Source organism: Sceloporus undulatus, chromosome 2 (genome assembly GCF_019175285.1).
Source record: "Sceloporus undulatus isolate JIND9_A2432 ecotype Alabama chromosome 2, SceUnd_v1.1, whole genome shotgun sequence".
Lineage (NCBI taxonomy): Eukaryota > Metazoa > Chordata > Lepidosauria > Squamata > Phrynosomatidae > Sceloporus > Sceloporus undulatus.
In genome coordinates, this window is record NC_056523.1 from 290733687 (window position 1) to 290755499 (window position 21813).

At 38.2% G+C, this 21813-nt stretch overlaps 1 protein-coding gene across 2 annotated transcripts in view; it reads left to right on the forward strand.

The window, feature by feature from the left end:
* The window catches only part of IQGAP2 (IQ motif containing GTPase activating protein 2), a 192794-nt gene that overhangs the window by 13322 nt on the left and 157659 nt on the right, over positions 1-21813 (forward strand). The window lies entirely within an intron of this gene.

The window sequence follows — 21813 nt, forward strand, 5'->3', positions numbered from 1 at the left end:
AATAATAATAATAATAATAATAATAATAATAATAATAATAATAATAATAACTTTATTTATATACCGCTTTTCCAGCAGATCAAAGCGGTGTACAGAATCAGTCAAAATACACATATAACATCAATTACAATCTCAGATACACTCCAATAAAAATAAAACCTATAGAAACAACGTATAAAAACAATCTTAAGATATCTCAATCGCAGGTTAAACATCTTGAAATAAGCTTTGTTAGGGAATATCTTTCTCTATAATGAGTCAAGAGGGTATGCTAGCCTGAAGAGATGAGTTTTCAGAGCCTTTTTAAAGACAAGTCAAGGTAGGGCTTAATCGGATCTCTTCAGGAAGTTTATTCCAATACTTCGGAGCTATCGATGCAAATGCTCTCTGGTGAGTTACTGCCAGTCTCACCTTGGGATACTCAAGTAGGTATTTCCCTGTTGTTCTGAGAGTGCGGGGCGGATTGTGTAGGGAGAGGCGTTCCCTCAAGTAACTCGGACCCAAGCCATGTAGTTATGCAATGTAGTTACCACAGGAAGTGCTAACATAACACTAAAAATATTAAATGTTACTAAAGGGCAACAATAGACTTCAATTTAATATGCAGGAGGAAGCTATCTGCTGTCCCAGATCCTGCATTTCAGAGAATCCTGGGAGGGGGGGAATGAATGAGTGTAATGTGATGTGACAGGATATGCCATTTCAACTCATGGTGTCAACCCCTGCATTGACCTCCTCCCATACCACACCACACAGAATCCTTAGTAATGTCTTTCGTTCTAATATTACCCATTAATTATAATTCCCACATATCACTGAACATAATGGTAATAATTGTGGCATAAACAACTAGCAAATTAAAATTATACCTTTGAATTACAGTATCATACACACTGCCCAAATGTATTTACATGTACCTAGTTCCGTGTGGTTAAACGTTTGGGCAGATGTTTGGGAAGAAGTGGTGTTATCCTTCCTTAGGATGTCACCCGGTGTGTCCTGGACCCCTAGTAACAGATACATATCAAGTCATTTAGGAATCAAAATAAAGGGATATTAAGGGTTTAAGAGGAACAAGAGGGTTTTTTTAAAATTATAATCTCAAATTAATGAAAAAAATCAATTATTTTCTATAAGAGCTTTCTTTATCAAATTTTGAACATTTACATTCATGTACAAATGGAAAGAGGAAAGGGCTCAGAATTGCTTAAAATATTGGGTGGGATTTAGGTCTCATTCATATTTCCAAAGTGTGAGTCAGTTCTTCACTCCATCTCCCTGAAATGATACAATAGAACTTGTTTGCGTGGCCAAAATTTGTGGCTGTAATTTTGTTATTTATGCTCTATTTCTGAAATCAGTACAGCTGACTTAATTATTGTTCTTACATTTTGCCCAATGTCCTGATGTCAGTTTAAAAAAAAGTACACTTAAGAAATTCAGGTGATGTATAATGTAAATATTGCACTTCAGAGAAGCAGATAAAGTTTTGAGGTTTTTTTTATTTTTAAAAATAGAAATAAAAACCTGAGCCCCTCATGTAGGATTGTTTTTATCAATCCAGTTTTTTACAATCTTGATCATTCAGATTAGCAATAGTTTTGACTGAATAGGAGGTGATTTAGAGTGGCAGTTCTCCAGTTGGACTGCTGACAAGTCCTATCCAAATTCTGTTCTCTCCATTTGTGTACAACATCTTACCTCTGCATTATTGACTAGAAGGGCCAGAAAGTACACATGAAGAACCAAAATTTGATCCACCAATTAACAATCTCTGACCTTCACAGACAGACTAGTAGATTTTTTTTAATGTTCATACCTGTGTAAACATATTGTATAAAATTCCTATTGAGCTGTGAAGAATAATCCAGAAACTATGGTATAAATTTTACCTGATACTGTCCAGTTTCTACTAAATTCAGGTCTACGCTAGAATCTACTAATCATTTACCTTCTTTCCTCCTTTTACTTTTGCTTTGAGTAGAACAATCTGCAAAGTGGGTGCTGCTGCTGTTTTCTGATATGACCTGTGATTGCTTCATAGTGATTAATACTTGCACATGTGGGAACCAGATGATAAGAACAAAGGGAACTGATAATAGTACCTAGTTCTAATATTGTACTTTTAACAGTTCTTCCTCATAAGGTTTTTGCATTATTTTATGATGTGCAGTTTTCCAGGTGGTGACTTTTACTGTGTCCTTTTGCTTATGTACTATGGGCTTGGGAAGGAGTCACCTTCAAGATTGCCTCCTTTGGCTCCACTGATATTGCGGGGAAGACTGACACAGTCCTTTCTTACAGAGGGGAACTGAATGAGTAATACTAAAGCAGAGCAAAAGAAGTTAATTATATACCCTGCAAATCTGTTCTGTTTCCAGCTTTTTCCTTCTGCCTACTTCCTGTCATTTAACACATGGGATTTGTGCCTTCCCATCTAGATGGAAGAGAAAACGTGGATTACAGTATCTACTAATTGTTAGTGAATAAAAATAAATCAGTACCAAATAATATGAGATATCGTTGCATAAAAATCGTATAGGCCCGTTACAGGTCTCGGGCCACTGCCGGTTGCAGCGCGGAGGAGTTACAGCACCCATCTGTATAGGCCGCTGCCATTTTGTATGGACTGGGTCCGTACTAGGGTTAGAGGTGTAAAGAAGTGATGCCCCTTTCTAAACTTAGTACGCGCTCGTCGCGTACTAGGGTGCCCATTTGTAACAGGCCCTTGTGTCTGTAGTTTGGTGAGGTATTAAAACTTTCTGGCAGATGATTCTAAAATATCCCTCCTTAGACTGCAAATCTCAGAAATCCATAGGATGGAACCATGACACTTAGCACTATAACTATGTAGTGTGAAAGGACACTAGATGCAACATTTTGGTGTGATCAAGTTGAGCTTGCTTGGTAACTTGCAACTGACTGTGGAGGAGAGACTAACATGTTTGGGAAAGGGCGTGGATAAGCAATGTTTTCCCTATTGCTCCACTTTTTTCTGTTGCTGGTTTGATTCATCTGAGGCTTGTGATAGTATGGTTCCTCTTTCTCTCTCTCTTTGACCAGACCACAGACCTAGGCTTCTGTATAAATGTATTGATGATGAACTTTGGATGAGTCAAGTAATGTTTACAAGGCAAGGGAAAGTGGAGGTGGGGAAACAGCCCTTAGCAATTCTTTTCCTCGCTCATGAATGTGTTCTAGTAGCATAAGGGATTCAAATGAGACTATGGATGAGTTGGGAGGGGGGGGGGGGGAAATATGACCTTAAGCAATTTCCATCTTTCTCTCAACTATACCTAAATGTTAGGTGTCTGGGTCAACACTTGCTCTTGGCAGTGGACATAGATCACTATTGCCATATTGGGTGTGTGTATGAAAAAAGAGACAGATTGCATGCCCATTATGTCCATTATTTCAAATATAGTTCATATATCTCCATTACATAAACATTTTAGTGTTCCGCATAAAGGAGGGGCTGATACAAATGACAGAATAATGTGAGAGCAAACTGACAGTTGGCTTTCAGTCATTTTCTCCTTCATAGCTGTTTTCATCTTAAGGTTGTGAGTAGAGAAATAGTGAAGTTTCTGAGTTTAGAAATGGATCAGGCTTGGAAAGAATGAATGTTCTCATACTCTGAGCCAGAATCTCTTTGGCGGGATACACACCGCCATATAGTACGTACTGTATACGTACTAGGGTTAGGAAGGGGCGGTGCTTCCGCACCCCCCTAACCCTAGTACGTATACAGTACGTACAAGATGGCGGCGCCCCTTCCACATGGGCGGCGCCATCTTTACGTACTGGACGCATAGCGTCCAGACGTGTCGCGGCGCTTATGACGTCGCGAATGCGCCTGTGGTGCCTCGCGACGTCATAGATGCGCCGCAGAAAGAAGCTCCGCGCGGGAGTCGCGCGGCTTGGCTGCTGCGGCTTCCGCACGGAGCAAATGGCGGCGGCGGGGAAGCGCCGCAAAGCGGCGGTTTGTATCCCGCCTTTGATTCTCTTCCCCATTCCCCTGAGCTTACCTGCCTGCACCAGCAAGGAAAAAAAGATATTCCTTGGGCCTTCATTAGACTGGAACACCATTATACACAGGAAGTTGTTAACAGTGGTGCTTAGATCTCTGGGAATGGTAGCTTACAAGGGAGTCTTGAGTCTTTATATCTGGGTTCACATTGACAGGCTAACCAAAGGATTATGAATTTCTTTTGTAGCTGATCTGAGGAAGAGTGATCTGATTCTGAAAACATTAGACCTTAATGTAATGTCTTGAGTACATCTTTTGAGATTTTCTTCTCCCTTCATTCTTGCACTGCTATGTATTCTCTTCATTCTTTCTAGGGCAGGCAGAAAGAATAAGAAAAGAAAAGTAGTTCTTACAAAAGAGGCAGTCAAGGTCATGCCAAATGAAAAATTTGCCTTTAAATTAAATAAAATTCATGGAGTATCAAACAGGTGAATTGCAGAAGACAAGGAAGTGGATTTTGACCTATCCAACTCCTATTGTGTTTCTAAGGACAATGCCCCTTTTTATGGTGCTATTTGCACTAGAAGCAAATCTTGCATTGACATAAATAAATAACAGTTTGTATAGTCTAGTGCATGTCTTTAAAGTGGCAGTCTGCTTCCTAATAGCTCCCCCTCCACACACAAATGCATCACTTTCTGAGCGCCTTGTCTGTTACTTCATTTTCGGGGGGGGGGGGATATCTCATGTTGATAAATCCTTTCTCTCAAGTACATGTTGAGCTTCTCTTATCCATAATTCCAAAATTCTGAATATTCCAAAAAACAAAATCTCTTTCTTGGGTGGCTGAGATAGTGATAACTTTGCTTTCTCATGGTTCAGTGTATACAAACTTTGTTTCATGCACAATATTATTAAAAATACTGTATAAAATTACCTTCCGGTTGTGTAAGGTACAGTATATATGAAACATAGGGGCAAAATAAATGTGCAAGCCATGGCCCCAATCCACCTTGAAGCCAGCCCAAAAAGGAGCGACAAAAGATCTGCTCCATTTTGGGGTGGAAAAAAGCCAGCTTTTGCCACTCTGCTGCAGCCTGAAGCCAGCTTCAAGCCACTTTGGTAGCGTGCGGCATATAAATGCTTCATTGCTGGCTTCAGGGCATCATCAAAACATGCAGCATGTAAATGCGCGAAAGCCGGCTTTTTGTGCCTGTCTGTTCAGGCCCAAAGGCATGGGTCTCGTTTCCAAGATACTTCATTGTGTATGAATATGCAAATACAGGTATTCCAAAATGTGAAATAAAATATGCTTCTGGTCACACACATTTTGGATAAGGGATATTCAACCTGTACATGTTTCCTCAGATGTGAGTCCCTGGATATCATTGGACTACAGCTCCCAGAATTCTAGGCTGTTGGCTATGGTCTACTATAGTCACACTGTTGGATAAATTGTCAGTTCCTGTCACTTTATGTTTGGAGTATTATATTGATATGGAATAAATTAAATTACATGTCGGAGGAAATATATACAGTGGTCTTCAGTATATGCTGAGGTTTGGTTTCAGGACCTCCTGTGGTTACCAAAATCTGTAGATGCTCAAGTCCCATTATATACAATGGAGTAGTAAAATGGTATCTCTTATATAAAAAGGAAAAATCAAGGTTTGCTTTTTGAGAGGAAAAAATCAGAATATTTTCAAGCTCTGGGTGGTTGAATCCATGGATGCAGAATCAGTGAATATGGAGGGCTGATTGTATATGACCATGCAGAAGGAATGATGCCATAGGTATCTGTTTTGGCTAAAAACAATGTTTTAGGTGGTTTCTTTTCTTTTCTTTTCTTTTTTTTTTTTTGGTAAATTCTGTGCTACTCTGCAGTCTAAAAAGATGAAGGGTAGCATGAAAACATTTTTAATAATTAGCAGTGATAGCTCAACTACAGCAATTCAACAGTAAGCACCCCCCCAAAAACAAACTTGCAACAACCTAAAATACCCAAGTAAACAATATTTTGCCTGTTGCCAGGTGGTGCCTTATAAGATAGTTCTACGCCTGGGAAGCCACAATTTATTATTATTATTATTATTATTATTATTATTATTATTATTATTATTTCTTATATCCTGCCTTTCTCCCAATACAGGGACTCAAGGTGGCAAACAATAAGTATAAAACAATACATTTTAAAAAACAGTACAACAATATTAAAATATATAAATATAAGATTTAAAAAACAATTAAATAATTTTAAGAATTAAAACAGTTATAAATTAAATACAGTGAGCCTGCACCATATGTGGGCTTCTTTTCAGTGGCTTTCAGCATATGCTGAAGCCACAGTGCAATATTAATAATGGCATGCCCATCTAACACAGGCTGAATCCCTATTTCCTATTCCCATGGCTGAGATCCTGCTTCAGGTGTGTGGAGTGTAACATTCTGTGCACCTCAGCATTTGTCAAGACCTGTGGGGTGCTACTACAGCTGGTTAGAGGCCAGGGAGGGAGAAAAGATGGACAAGTACGAGGGACTGTGGCACATCCTTGCTGCAGTTATCTGGGCCAAGGAAAAGAAAAGAGGGCACTTTCATGTGGGGAGCAGCATTGTTTTTCTTTTTCTAGATGGAGAATCACAGCTGGGATGGGCTGCAGTCTTTGGAGCTCACACACCTCCCTCTCCCTTCCCCTGGCCATTAAACAACAATAAGACTGCATCTTATCACCCTACCTGTTCAACATATGTGTAGAACATATTGTACGAAGAGCAGGCTTGGACACAGAAGGAGGAGGAGTGAAAATAGGAGGAATATTATCAATCTAAGATACACAGATGACACCATAATACTAGCAGAAAACCTCACAGACCTGCAACAACTACTGAGAAAGGTCAAGGAAGAAAGTGCAAAGGCAGGCTTAATGTTGAACTTAAAGAAAACAAAAATAATGACCATGGAGAAACCACACAATTTCAGCCTAGACAATGAGGAAATAGAAACAGTAAAAGAATTCTCATACCTGGGATCAAACATTGACAGGAACAGGTACTTCAGCCAGGAAATCAGAAGATTAAAAATGGGGAGGGAGGCTATAAAAGAACTAGAAAAGATCCTAAAATGCAAAGATGTATAACTGAGCACAAAAGTTAGAATCATTCAAGCCATTATATTCCCTATTAACCATTTATGGATGTGAGCGCTGGACAATTAAAAAACAAGCTAGGAAGAAAATCAATTCATTTGAGATGTAGTGCTAGAGAATAGTGTTGAGGATGCCATGGGCAGTCAAAAAGACAAACAAATGGGTCCTAAAGCAGATCAAAACAGAAATCTCCTTGGAAGCCAAAATGACAAAATTTATGCTGTTGTATTTTGCACATATCGAGCTCTCATTAGGAAAAATAATAATGGCTGGGAAAGATGTAGGGAAGTAGAAAGAGAGGAAGGCTGCATGGTAGATGGATGGATTCTATTAAGGAGGTTACAGGTATGAATTTGCAGGAACTAAGCAGAGCAGTGGGGGACAGGGAGATATCTCATTTCCAGGGTTGCCATAGGTCAAGATCGACTCAAGGGAAGTTAACAACAACAACAATAATGACACCAATAGGATTTGAGTCCCTATCTAAGGCAAAGGAGGAACATATAGGAAGTTTCCTTAAAAGATCTCTAGTCTAGGCAGATATGGGAAGAGACTAGTCATAAATATTTAACGTTCCAAGCTATTTAGGGTTTTAAAGATAACATTGACCTGGGCCCAAAAGTGAATGGGGTAGCATTGGACACTGTTTTGGGTACTTCCCATTAATTTTGGTTGTCCCATATGGTTCTGCAGTTCAATTACTAAAGGTATGATATGGGAAAGAAACATGTGTAAATGGTATCTACACCACTAAGGTAATGCCAGATTTGTCCCTCAGTCCTGGTTATGCCAGATGCCTTTGTTTTATAGTAACAATACAAACTGCACATGTTCACTTGAGGCCTTAAAATCTGAAAACAATTAAGTTTCCTTTTCTGACATTCATGTTTGGGAAAAGGAATTTATTTTACCATAACAATTTGTTTCGATAGAAAATGAACTATAATTTAAACTGGTTTTTGTCTTAATATAAGTAGTTTAAAAATACAGCCTTTTTAATGGTAAAAATATTCATTCTAAATTTAATATCATATCAAAAGTAATTGTGCAGTAAGCTGTTATGAATTTGTAAGAAAACCTAAATTATATTCAGCTTGATGGACTAAAAACCAATATTGTAAATGCGACAGCAAGTGACCTTTTGAGCTTTAAAAGGATTTCTTCCAGCTGTGCAAACATGAATATGGAAAGATAATCCCTCCCACCCATTCACGTAACTCTAAAACTGAGCAATTTGAAGTGTACTGGCTTTTAGTCATTTTCACAGTTCAGTTCAAAGTGCTGATTTTAGCATTTAACACTCCTACTTCCCTGAAAAAATGCATCACCTGCCACCCTTCATATCCCTATCCAGCTCTTATGGTGTTCACCTGAGGTCCTGCTTTTTGGGCTGCCTCACTAGGATGTGAGATAGATAGCAACAAGGGAAACAGCTTTCTTAATGGTGATATCCTTGCTGTGTAATAAGACTTTCTTTCAGTGCTTCCTTTGTGATCTATTGGTTGTTTTAGACCTCTTAAATAGCTTGTATAAAAGAACACATGCAGAATTTGGCATTTATTGTTTGAGTTATGGTATCCAAGGACTGGGGAGACCTCAGACCTAGGGATCCTAATTTTTTTATTACAAGAACCTTGCAGTGCAGCTGGTGTAAAAAGTATCAACTTAGAATTAAAGAATTCTGAACAGAGGTATTTGTTTGGAGTGTCAGAATTGATTGGATCTCATATCTTTCTATACAGAAATCTACTCCTGGTTGTACCAAATGTTGTTGTTTTTTTAACTTCAGCAGTTTGGAACTGAATGGATCACAAATCCTTTCATATAGAATACTCCTGGTTGTCACAATTTTTTTTTTTTTTTACTTCAGCAGTTTAACTTGAGGGAGAGGTAGGGATTCACACTATTGCTGTTATTATGCAAGTGGTAGTAGAGATGTGAAAGCTCAGGGCAAAAAATCTAGGAAGAAAACTAGGCAAGCCCCCCCATTCCCCCCCCCCCACTGAAGCGAATTTCCCTCTAGAAATATTAAAAATGGATTATGGGATATTTTCTTTTAGAATAGTGAATAACATATTTAAGACCAGGTGTGCTTACATTATTTCCCCCTACGTTCTGGAAACTATGTACAGGTAGACTTTTAGTTAGTGATATATATATATATATACACACAGTATCTCACATCATTACAATTCCTGGTGCTGTTTTCTCCCCCCCCCCCCCCATTTTTATGAGATTTAGGGCTTTAAATGTACAGTACTTGCTGGTATGGAAGACTAGAAGAATCAACATAATTTTCTTTGCTTTGTTGATAACTGGACCCAATGCTATTCAACATCTTTATCAATGACTTGGATGACAGAATTGGGGGCATACTCATCAAATTTGCAGATGACACCAAATTAGGAGGAATAGCTGATATCCCAGAGGACAGGATCAAAATTCAAAGTGACCTTGATAGATTGGAAAGCTGGGCCAAGGCTAACAAAATGAATTTCAACATAGAGAAATGTAAGGTACTGCACTTAGGGCAGAAAAATGAAATGAACAGATATAAGATGGGTGACACCTGGCTGAACAAGACTACATGTGAAAGGGATCTGGGAATCCAAGTAGACCACAGGTTGAACATGAATCCGTGCTGGCCAATTGGCCGTAATAAAGTATTTTTTTTAAAAAAAAATAGAACATGAATCAACAGTGCGATGTGGCAGCTAACAGGTCCAATGCGATTTTAGGCTGCAGCAATAGAAGTATAGTGTCTAGAACAGAATAGTGCCACTGTATTCTGCTTTATCAGGCCTCAACTGGAATACTGTGTCCAGTTCAGAAAGGATGTTGAGAAACCGGAGCATGTCCAAAAGAGAGCGACGAAAATGGTGAAGGGTCTGGAAACCATGCCCTATGAGGAACAACTTAGGGAGCTAGGGATGTTTAGCCTGGAGAAAAGAAGGTTAAGAGGTGATATGATAGCCTTGTTTAAATACTTGAAGGGGTGTCATATTGAAGAGGGAGCTAGCTTGTTTTCTGTTGCTCCAGAGAACAAGACCTGGAGCAATGGATGCAAACGGCAGGAAAAGAGATTCCACCTCAACTTTAGGAGGAACTTCCTGACAGTAAGGAACAAACTCCCTCGAAGTGGGAGTCTCCCTCCTTGGAGGTCTTTAAGTAGAGGCTGGATAGCCATCTGTTGGGGATGTTTTGATTGAGAGTTCCTGCATGGCAGACAGTTGGGCTGGATGACCCTTATGGTCTCTTCTAACTCTGTGATTCTATGATGTTCTTTTTCTGTTTCTATTGATTTTTATGCCAATTCCTCATAAGTTGACAAAAGCAAAGAGCTTCTTTCTTCTCCAAGTTGAGGCTGAACTTGTGTCTCCATTTTAATGAAAAGTAAAGTTTTAAGAAGTAAATACCAGTTGTAATTATTTTCTGAATAAAATATTCTTTTAATATATCAAACATGATAGTCTTTTACCATACAGTAAATAATATATTTTATATTCCAATAGTAACACATTGACTTTCACTCAGAAAAGTGTGCTAAAAAGCTTTTCCCACCAATTTTTCAAATATTTCCATTTTTTTTTAAAAAGAAGGAAATTGCCCCATCCCATCCCCCCGGATACCAGATTTAATGTTTAATTCTTTAAAATTGTTGTATTTTAATATTCTATTCAGTAAACCACCCAGAGAACTTGAGTTAATACGTGGCCATTCACAAATAAGTAAATAATATGAATTTGATGTGTTGCATAACAGGTTTAGTGAGTTCCTGTGGAGATGCACAAACTGGTGAAACTATGACTGTGGAAACTGCAAATTCAATGGATATTTATTTTCCTCTCTGTAGCTTGCCTTCCTTCCTTCTTATTTAAATATGAGGGCTTAGCTACTAGCAATATATGACACTCTTTAGAGGAATAAAGAAACAATCTACTGTATATATGTTCCGTTCAAGAATTTTTCATGCTATAATCCAGGCAGGGAAAGCCTGGAATAGCTGTCAGAACTTTATATTGATTAACTAACATTATACAGGAGGGCCCAAATCTGCCTGGTTGTTTAACCACACATCTTTATAACCTAAGAAGCAGCTGTTCTTGTAGAATGCTTCTTATGGGAACTAATCTTGCTGTACATATTTCAAGATATGGTTTATAAGAGGAAGGTTTATGGCTGTTGCAGTGCTATTCATCTTAACGATTGCACAGAAATATGTTAGTCAAAGAAATACTGTGTTCTGTTAAAAAGAGATTATTGCTGGCCATTATTTCAACCTTGAAATAAGGCTTAAAGTTTAGAAAATGCTGTTACACAAATGTGAACTAAAGCAGTTGGATGCAGACTGTGTTGTCTTGGTGAGTGGTGATTCAACAAGTAATACAGTAATCTTATTTTTCTCCCATTTTTTTCTCTTTTAATTCTCCTTCCCTCATTAACTTAAGGTGTTTTTTTAATTTACGAATTAGAGGGCAGAATTTCATGTTAATCAAAATTCTTCATTTGGCTGCAAGTAGAACAAAGCCACTCTCTTCAAAATCTGTATAAGAGGGGGAGGGGAAGGAAATGATGTTGGTCAAGATGGAAAATACCTTAGCCTGCAGTTTTTAGTAGTATTAAAATGAAATGAAGGAGGTTATGCAGCCTTGATTGAGTTAGACTGTGACTGGTGCAAAATAAATAAATCTGAGTTTGCAGTAAAAGCTGCTGGCGAAACACAACTGTTTCCTATTTTAAAATATAAAAGCCAGCAGTTTTTTGGTTCTGTCTATAGCACTACACATGGAGGCCTTCTGAGGCACAGAGGAGAGTTAAAGAAAAATATTAACAAAGATGGACATCAATTCATAGTGGTACATGATGAAACATCCAATTATTTGTAACTTTTATGTTGGCTAAGTACACTGAATACACTAGATTCCATCTGAACTCAAAACCTGATCAGGATAAGGCTGGTTAGTACTTGGAAAATAGACCATCAGGAAGTACCAAGCGCTCTAAGCCATTGCTTCTCAGGTTGTCTCATGTCAGGGGCAAATACTAAATTTGTGCTCATTCTGTACACTTTGTTTTTTTACACTGTGCCAGGGGCTGACATTAAATTTGTGCTCATTGTACTTGTTTCTTTTTTTTTTTCTGGACACTTGCCTGGGATGACAGCCAATGGCTCACAAACTGGACTTGTCTGGGAATACTACTTTGAGTAGCACTGCTGTAGCCTATATTTCAGAGGAAGGCAGTGGCAAATCATGAGTATTCCTTGCCTAACAAATCCCTATGAAATTCATGGGGTTGCCATAGATTTGCAGGCGACCTAAAGGCACACACTATACTGAAATAGCATGTGCTTTGTGGGAAGAAGTTCAGTAAGATTCCCATATCTGTGTGTAGCCAAGGGTCCGTTAGGGGAATTTTATTATGTTGTTATTAGTCCAAATATTGCAAGAGGGGGGCTGGCTACAAGAGCCCACCAAGATCGTCTCCCGATGTGTATACGGAGAAGACCAGGGGATCCCAATAAATAAAGCTGAGACGGATATTAATAACTAGATGTCTAATTTATTGAAATAGGGGGAAAACACATACGTTGCGCATACACTCACACACACACTCAGGACTCAGGAAAATTAGGATTGGAAAATAGGAACAGATTTCAGGCGTTACTAAGGGTGATGCTTACCAGAATGTAGATTCCCTCCGGGGAGCGAATGGAGTGGTGATGGACAGTGGGACAAGTCTGCTCCGCAACCTGGGTTTGAGCAGAAATGCCGGCTACCAGAACAGAGGTCAGACTGACGTGGAGTAAGTAGACCTTGCAAATGGCGCGCTGAGCAGCCAAAGTTGGGACCTTTTAAGGGCGAAATCTCGCCTGAGGGCAGAGAGTTTTGGTGATTGGAACAAAGGTGTTTAATTGCTTTCTTTCACCTGGATGTCTGGGTCTGATAATATCTAAGACTTAAGCTGTTCGGACAACAGACTCGAGGAGGGGTGATAGCTTCAGGGAAGGCAAATATTTTACTCTTCCTGGCTTAAGATAATCCCTTCATGCGACTTCCCAGACCTTCTAAGATGTTAATGTGAGAACTCCCTTAGGAGGGGCGTACATGTCTTATCGCCTTGCCTGTAATGGAGGACAGGCTTGGAGTCTGGCCAGGGGTCATCCAAGGGTTATCATTGATTCCAAAATTTATATGAAACCAGCATGGGTAACATGTGGGGGATACGTTCCTGGACTTAGAGTGGAAACACATAACTGGAGATAATACTGAACTCTATTGAAATGAATGGCTACTTGTGGAAGTTGACCATAGAGTCATGCTGGAGGACCTAGAGATTCCTAGAGATAATACCTCTTTAGGAATCTCTAGGTCCTGAAGCACAACTCTGTGGCCAACTTCTGCCAGAAGCATATCATAGAATTGCATGGGAAAATCTAGAAAATGCCTAGAGAATATTTTTTCAGGCATGGATAAGTGAAACCATGGGTACCGATCCCACAGATATGGGAATGGTACTGTATTTAAATATTAGTATTATGGCTTAATTCAAGGCATGCTCAGAAGGCCTTAATTTTGTCTCTCTTCCCAGGATCTTGGTGATCCCTTAAAGTCATAGTGTACGCAATTGGTAGCCCTCCATATGTTGCAGTTCTATTCAGCTCTGACCACCATAAGCTACTGAATGGGATTATAAGAGTTGCAGTCTAAAAATTTTGAAAGGCTGAAAGTTTGTATATGAGAAGTGATTATTTTAAAAAAATTAATAATAAAAGCTGCAACCTTGTCATATTGGTGTGTAAGCTAAGACAGAAGTTAGAGAAAGGTTGTGTAAACATAGGGAATAGAAAGGTATGGGAAATGAGATAACTTATTTCTTGTCTTCAGTTATAAAGAAGAGTAATGTTAAATAATAATAATAATATTAACATATTAGGAGCCAGATAGTGGGCAAGCAGGGCTAAGCTAATGAAAGAGGTAATGTTGGATTTTTGAAGCTAGAGAATACAGTACTTACAAAGAAAATAAAAGCAAACATTAATCAGGGAATAAATTTGAAATGGATACAGTGGAGAGGAGACTACTGAGACTATTAAAGAGATAGATAAGGCAAGGAATAGGGAGGAAAATGCGATAAAGTTTAATGAGTAGAATTACAATCTTATACCCAGGGAGTAAGTCCTACTGCATGTATACAACACAGTGAAGTTAATCAGGGTTTTATAACTGTTGTAGAAAGAAGTGGACAGAGTTTAGAGGTATAAAATTGTTAATGATGAGCAAAATAAAAAGTAGAACAAATACCATCAAGGGGGAAAGAAGAAGGAATAAAACACATTTTTAAAACTTAGAATGTAATTCCATGTATTAGACTAGACAGTTGGGATTTGGGAGATTCAGATTCACATTTATGTTCAGCCATGAAACTTGAGCAAGTCACTTCCTCTGAGCCTGACAGAATTGTAGTGAGGATAAGGAAAGCCATGTAAGCTGCCTTGAGTTTATTGGAGTAAAAGCAGAATATAAATCTATTTAAATTATTTCTAAGTGTCAGTAGTGGCTTGTAAAATCTAAAAGTTGTTAACTACAGTATTTTCAAAAGTATGGTTGCATATGCTTGGGTCCAGCTACATAGTTTTCTTGATTAAAGTTACAGATTTAGAGCTCTAATTCTGACCATAATTTGGTCTTCTCCTTCATTATGACATTTCCATTGATATCCTTTGTATTTTCTAGTGTAAGTTGAGTTGTGGAGCACAATTTGAGTTCTCCTTTAACATAGAGCATAAGGATATTTTTCTTCTCTAATACGTGAAAGGAAGTTTGCATTCAGTGACTATTTTTGTAAATGTTAACACAGGTCAGACTCTTTAGTGATGCATATACATTTTTGTTTCCGCTATAGCCTGTTGGTTCCTGTGCAGACTAGACGTGTGTGAACAGATAACCTCTGGCCATTGTGAGCATATTACAGCATGGAGCTAAGTTATATTTATCCTTCAGTTTCTTATAATTGGTATTCTTGATAATTATGACTTTTCCAAATAAAAGGCTGTTGATTTAAAATAATGATCTTTGTTTGTTTGTTTCTTTGTTTCAAGACATTCACATTTACTGGAATATACATTCTCCAGTGAATAATTTACAACTCGTTGATCTAAATCAATATTTCCTGTTTTGTAAAAGATATATAAAAAATGGACAGGGAATATTTTGAAAATGGGATGGAGTCGTGTAGCCCATTGTTGCTTTTCTGTTAGACACAAGGAGAATATCTTTCTAAGCAATAGTTTTATAACAATGTCATTGTGGAGAAAAGGCAGATTGGACCATTGGCAGCATCCAGGGTGAGCCTGGCAACAGCCTATGGGAGCTTAGCTAAGAAAAGGTGGGGGCTACTCCCAGGAGCAAGTATTAATAGGAATCGAGGAGCATGTACGAGGTAGATAGGGACCAGATAGGGACAGAGCTCTGAATTAGAGGTTTATTAGACTCTGAGGGTTTTAACAGCCAAGGTGGCTGAGATACACTGCTGAAAGGGGCAGTTGGAAGGGGTTTTGAGTACCCAGGTTGGCCTTAAAAGAGGTCAAGTGTGGAAATTGAATTGGTGTGGCTGGTAAAGTCATAAAGTAGCAACTAAGTTTTAAAACTCAGAATTTAGTCAAAAGTCTTATGTGAAACTATAACCTAGAGACCACTTATAGAATATAATAACAGATACTGTAAATCTTTGTAACTGGTTAAGCAAATGAACACCGTATCAATTCTGAATCCCAACCATAAGAAAGATACTGTAAACCAACCATTTTGTAAATAAAGTTTTCTCTTTTTGGTTCAGTGTGTGATCGCTTGAAGTATTTTAAGAAAAAATATATAAGACACTACTAGGAATTAGTAGTTCCTTTATTGTTGAGAACACTCAAAATAGTGAGTGCTCTGTCTTCGTAAAAAGTGATGCCTGAGCAAGGAAACAGATGGAAGGAACTCGAGTGAGAGATCCAAGTTCAAGGTTTTCGCCACACAATTTGGTGGCAAGCAGTGGGATAAAATAAGATAAAACCAAGAAGGGGGTTTGGAGTGAAAAATCTCACATGGCACTCCATGTTATTGGTGGCAGTTAGGGAGGAAGGTGTTACATATTGGTGGCAGCGGTGGGATCAAAAAGACCCATTGTGCTGCCATCAGAGAAAAATAATTGGGTGAGTGAGACTCATCATGACAATCATTATGTTCTATACATCAAGTTTGGGATAATTTTTCCCATGTTGCTTCTTAATTGGGAAAGATTTGTAACATATTAGTGTAAAACTGAGATGCAATTTAACCTGTCTACTTAATTTTGCTTCTGGACTTTTCATCATAAGCCGACTGTTTTGTAAAACTACAATTTGATTTTTAATAGCTGGCTGGCTTTCATCCAGAAGCAAATTACCTTGGAACTACATTGGCTCTTACTTCATGTGATTATGAACTAAATGCAAGTTGGCCCAAGACAAGAGGTTAAAGTTTAATGGCTTATTTTACCAGACAAATATTAATGTGGCACTCTTAAAAGAAGGGAGGAAGTAGCAGAAAAAAGCAAATATGTTTCACAATATGTCTGCATCGTTTAGAAGAGTTAGAAACTAAAATATTTTCTTTTGCAGAAATAAATTTGGGAAGCCTCTGTGGGTGGTTTGATTTTCAAAACACATACATATAACATCTGTCACAGATCTACTGAATTAGATGTGTGGCTTGGCAGTGCTTGCGAATTCTGGACTTCACTAGATGGTCAGGTGGTAGTAGTGGCAAGGGCACTTTTGCCTAGTGTTATTTGGTGTAGCAGTAGCATCACTTTTTGAGGAATCCATATCTCGCCATAGTGGAGCATACTTTAGTCACCCCTGTTATTCTAATTACTAATGGTAATCTTAATAAAATCTTAATCTTAATAAGATAGTAACTGTAACATATACTATATGTGGCTGCCCTTGGAAACTTCAGCTAGTGAAAAGTTGTGGCCAGACTGTTTTCTTATGAGTTCTATATAGACCATACAAATTTACAATACTAAATTTAAAATAGTTTATTTCCAAATTCAGTTCAAGGTACTGGTGATTCTTCCCAGAAAATCCCTTAAATCAGTGGTTCTTAACCTGTGGTCTGCAAATCCATGGGGCTACATCGCTGAGCCACGCATAACAGGAGCCAAAAAAGGCTGACTGGCTGGGTATGTGTGCTGCCATTCAATCTGCTCCAGCCACAAACTGGTGGGAGGAAGCAGAGGAAAAGTCTTCCCTCCCCATCTGGCGCCTCTGAAGGAAGATTTAACAGATACTATGATTGTTAATAGTTTAGCATTCAGATTATGGTTGTTGGTGTTTTTAAATCTTGAGTTAAGCTTTGTGTGTTAATGGCAACAAAAGATTTTTAAAGAGGGTCTGTGTTAAGGGAAAAGTTAAGAACAACTGCTTTAAATGGTATCTGAAGAGTCTCTGAAAGACCCTGTATGAAACTGCCTGGCAATGTCATTAAACTGTCATTATCCTGAGAAAGTTGCACAACTGTGGGAAGATTTTCACACACATCACAATTAAAGAGGATTTATCCCCGGAATAACTGGGTAATAACCAGCAACAAATCATTCACGGGATTTTCCCATGATTGATTTGTTGCTGGTTATTACCTGGTTATTGCTGGGATAAGTCCTCTTTAATTGCAATGTTGTGTGAAAATCTCCAGCACGATCACTCGACTTTTATGGGATAAAGACAGTTTAAACCCCCAATTTTCCACATGTGATAAAGTCCTTTGTATTTTTTGTCTTTTGTCTTTTTTATGGCTTCATTGTAAATCTCACATATCTGTAAGTGCTGGGAGAGGTTATTCAAAATATAATTTTAAAGTATCACAAAAGTCATTGTTTTGAAAACTGGCAATCAGGTGACAGGAAGCACAACATGACAGGGCAGTGAACTGCAATGCAAAATCTGATTAACTATGCTTGGTTGCAAAGCAGATACTTAGTGGGGAACCACAGAAGTAATACAGTTTGACACCACCTTAACTGCCACGACTCAATGCTATGCAATTCTAGGATTTGTAGTTTTGTGAGATATTTAGCCTTTTCTGCCACCTTTTCTGGTGCCATGATAAACTACAAATCCCAGGAAGCTATAGAGCATCATGACAGTTAAAGTGATATCAAACTGCATTATTTCTACAGTACGAGTGATGACATTGTGTGAATTAGATTAGTAGGCTATATGTTCATTCATAGTGTATAAACTGCTGACCTTTGGAGTTCTTTGGCATACTTGTATAAGTTCATGTAATGTGTCTGCGGTTCTGTCAAAGTTATATGTATGTATATATGTATGTGCATATAGGTTGGGTATTTCTTCCCCACCCAAGTGGAGAGTACAAGTCCACATTTATTGATTGATCAGCCAGCAACTAGTTCATTAATGTTTTTCATCAAATGCAACTTGTAGACTTGCTGGTAACATAAGTTTATCCTAGTAAAACATATCTCTTTCATGGGTACCAGCCTATTTTAGAAAACTCAACCTTTGTTTTCTTGCTCCACCAGACACACTTACTGTGTGTGCTTTCTGTTTGCCCCTTCTCTGTTTGCTATAGTGCTGCTTTCAATATTCTATGATAACACAGTTATTAAAAATATGCTGTTGCTCAAAAAGCTTGATTCCATGTTCTGTCCGCATATCTACCATGCATTTTAGTTGCCATAGCAATGCTGGAATGCTCATGTTTCTGTATTCTGGTTTGTCTCTGTAATCTGCATCTTCAAAGAGACAGAGCTCTTTCTAAATTCTAAAGTAGGTTTTAAAAGGCACTGATAAGATTTAGTAAGACAGTAATACACACATATTTGTTTTACAATGAAAACAGGGTGAAATGCTCCATTTGTTTAGGAAGCAAAGGAAAGGGAAATGCTTGTAATTGGTGGGAAGCTGTTCTGTCAGGTAATTTATACTTGGTATTTATAAGCATTCTCCTTAATTGCTCACAGTGCTTTGGGAACATTAACAGTTCTATACTTGCACTGAAAATAGAAACTGATCTAACAGTGCCATAGATCTCGAAGGTCTGCGGTGGTGCTGTCTTAAAATATTTTCTAGACAAAGGAATTAGTAATAGGATAATTAATGACTATTGAGTATCATCAATGCTCTTTTGGCAGGATGTCTGTTTCTTGAGGTGGAGAAGGCTAATCATGTATAGAAATGTAGAACAAACTGGAACTCCTCAAAGTATCAAGAACTTTACACGGCAATACTTTGTTGCAAGACACAACCCAGAGCATGGAAGAGATACTGAGGTTGCAATTCCGTAAACACTTGAGAGTAACTCCCAGTGAAATCAGTAGGATTTACTTTTGAGAAGATATGGATAGGGTTTCACTGAATATCTGTTGTGTAGTCCTTATGAACACACACACACACATACACAGAGAGAGCTTTCCTGTCCTCAGAGTGACGTACAGTAACATATTAAAATACCCCAAAACCCTTTAAAAAGAAATTTAAAATAATTTTAAAAGCTAACCTTAAAAACTTCTAAAGCTTGCAATATGTGTAATCTGCATTTTGGTTGTCCCAGTAAAGGTGCCAGTGTTTTGTGGATTTTGGATGATACTGTACTTTGCTACATGGCCACCATGGCTACTCCTAGATATATTTTCTTAAAAACCAAAGACCCTATGGAATAATACAGTTTTGACAACCCATCTAAAACATGGAGCCAACCTAACATCTCTTGAGAGGATCTTCAGCAATGGAGGTGCTGCTGTAAAAAGCTCTCTGTCTCATGCACCCACCAATCTAACCTCTGGGGGTGATGGGACACACGAGAATGCACACAAATTATGGGCAGGCTCATGTGGTGTGTGTGTGTATGGTCTTTGAGATACACTGGCCCCCAAGCCATTTAGGTTTTATGTTTGTAGTGCAGAGAAATATAACCATCACATGATTGTCAGGAGTAATAAGACTGATAGTTAAAAGATATTTCAGTATTCTAAACAAATCTTTCAGTCCCAGTTATTTCCCCACATTTGCAGATATGGGGTGAGGTGGACAGATTTTCTTTAATTTTAACAAGTGTGAAACGTTTTTACTCCAAACTATCCTGGCTGGAATTGAACTCTTTCAGTAAATTGCTTTTATAGAGTATGCTGAAGGTATTTTCCTGTTGAAATGTTTGTTGATTGTACTTATTCCCATTATTTATGGCTTCTAGAGGTAGGATCTCTTGTCTGAACACAACAATGAAGCACATTATATAAGAGGAAAATCATTTCTAGTTTTGCCTGTTATCTTGCCTAAAAGCACTGTGTGGCCTCCCTTCTGTGATGATGGACTCCTTATGTTGCACGTGTGGGTGGGTGTGCTTTCAAGTTGCCTATAGGTAAGGAATACCAGAGGTAGTTTTGCTAGTATCTTTGTTGCATGTGTGTGCATAAACTGTCCTCAAGTCAACCTCAACTTATGGCCTCTGTGGATGAGACATCTCCAGGACACCCTGTCCTCAATAGCTTTGCTCAGTTTTTGCGGACTTAGGGTTGTGGCCTCCTTGATTGAGTCTATCCAAGTGGAATGTGGTCTTCCTCTTTTCCTACTGCCTTAGCAAGCATTATTGTCTTTCCTAGAAAGTCATGCCTTCTCATGATATGTCCAAAATACAATAGCTACAATTTTGTCATTTTGGCTTCTAGCTCAGGCTTGATTTGTTCTAGGACCCATTTATTTGTGTTTTTAGCAGTCCACGGTATCCACAGAACTCCTCACCAGAACCACATCTCAAATGAGTTGATTTTCTTTCTGTCAGTTTTCTTCACTGTCCAGCTCCCACAGCTAACCACAGTAATGAGAAATAAAATGGCATGGACAAGCCTAACTTTAATATTAAGTTATATATCTTTAGACTTCAGGATCTTGTCTAGTTCTTTCATAGTTACCCTTCCAAATCCTAGTCTTCTGATTTCTTGACTGCTAATCATTGATTGAGCCAAGATATGTAAAAATGTCAACTATTTTGTCTTCTTCACCTTCTACCTTAATGTTATATAAATCATCCATGGCCATTATTGATATTTTCTTAATGTTCAATAGTAAACCTACTTTAGCACTTTCTTCCTTTGCTATTAGTATGGTGACATTTACATATCTTAAATTGTTGATGTTCTTGTCTCTGATTTTCACACCTCCTGCTATGCATATTATATTTTTGGCATACAAATTGAACAGCTAGGTAATAGAATGAAGTCTTGCTTGATTCCCCTTTCTATTGGAAATCGTTCTATTTCTCTGTATTCTGTAGCCTTTTGTGCTGAGTTCAGGTTATACATTAGGACAATCATATGTTATGGCACACCCATTTCTTTAAGAGCAGTCTGTACATTCAAAGGCTTTGCTGTAATCTATAAAGCACAGGCTGATTTTCTTTTGGAATTCTTCCGTGCACCCCATAAGCCAACATTTTTTCAGTGTGATCCCTAGTGCCCCTTCCATTCCTGAACCCAGGTTGCACATCTGGTGTTTCTCATTTCATATATGGTAGAAGTCTTTAATGTAAAATTTTGAGCATTACCTTGCTTGCATTGGAAATTAATGCAGTGGTCTTGTGGTTACTGCAGTCTTTTATGCCTTCTCTTTTTAGAGATAGGAAAGTATATTGAGCCATTGTTTTATTTTCT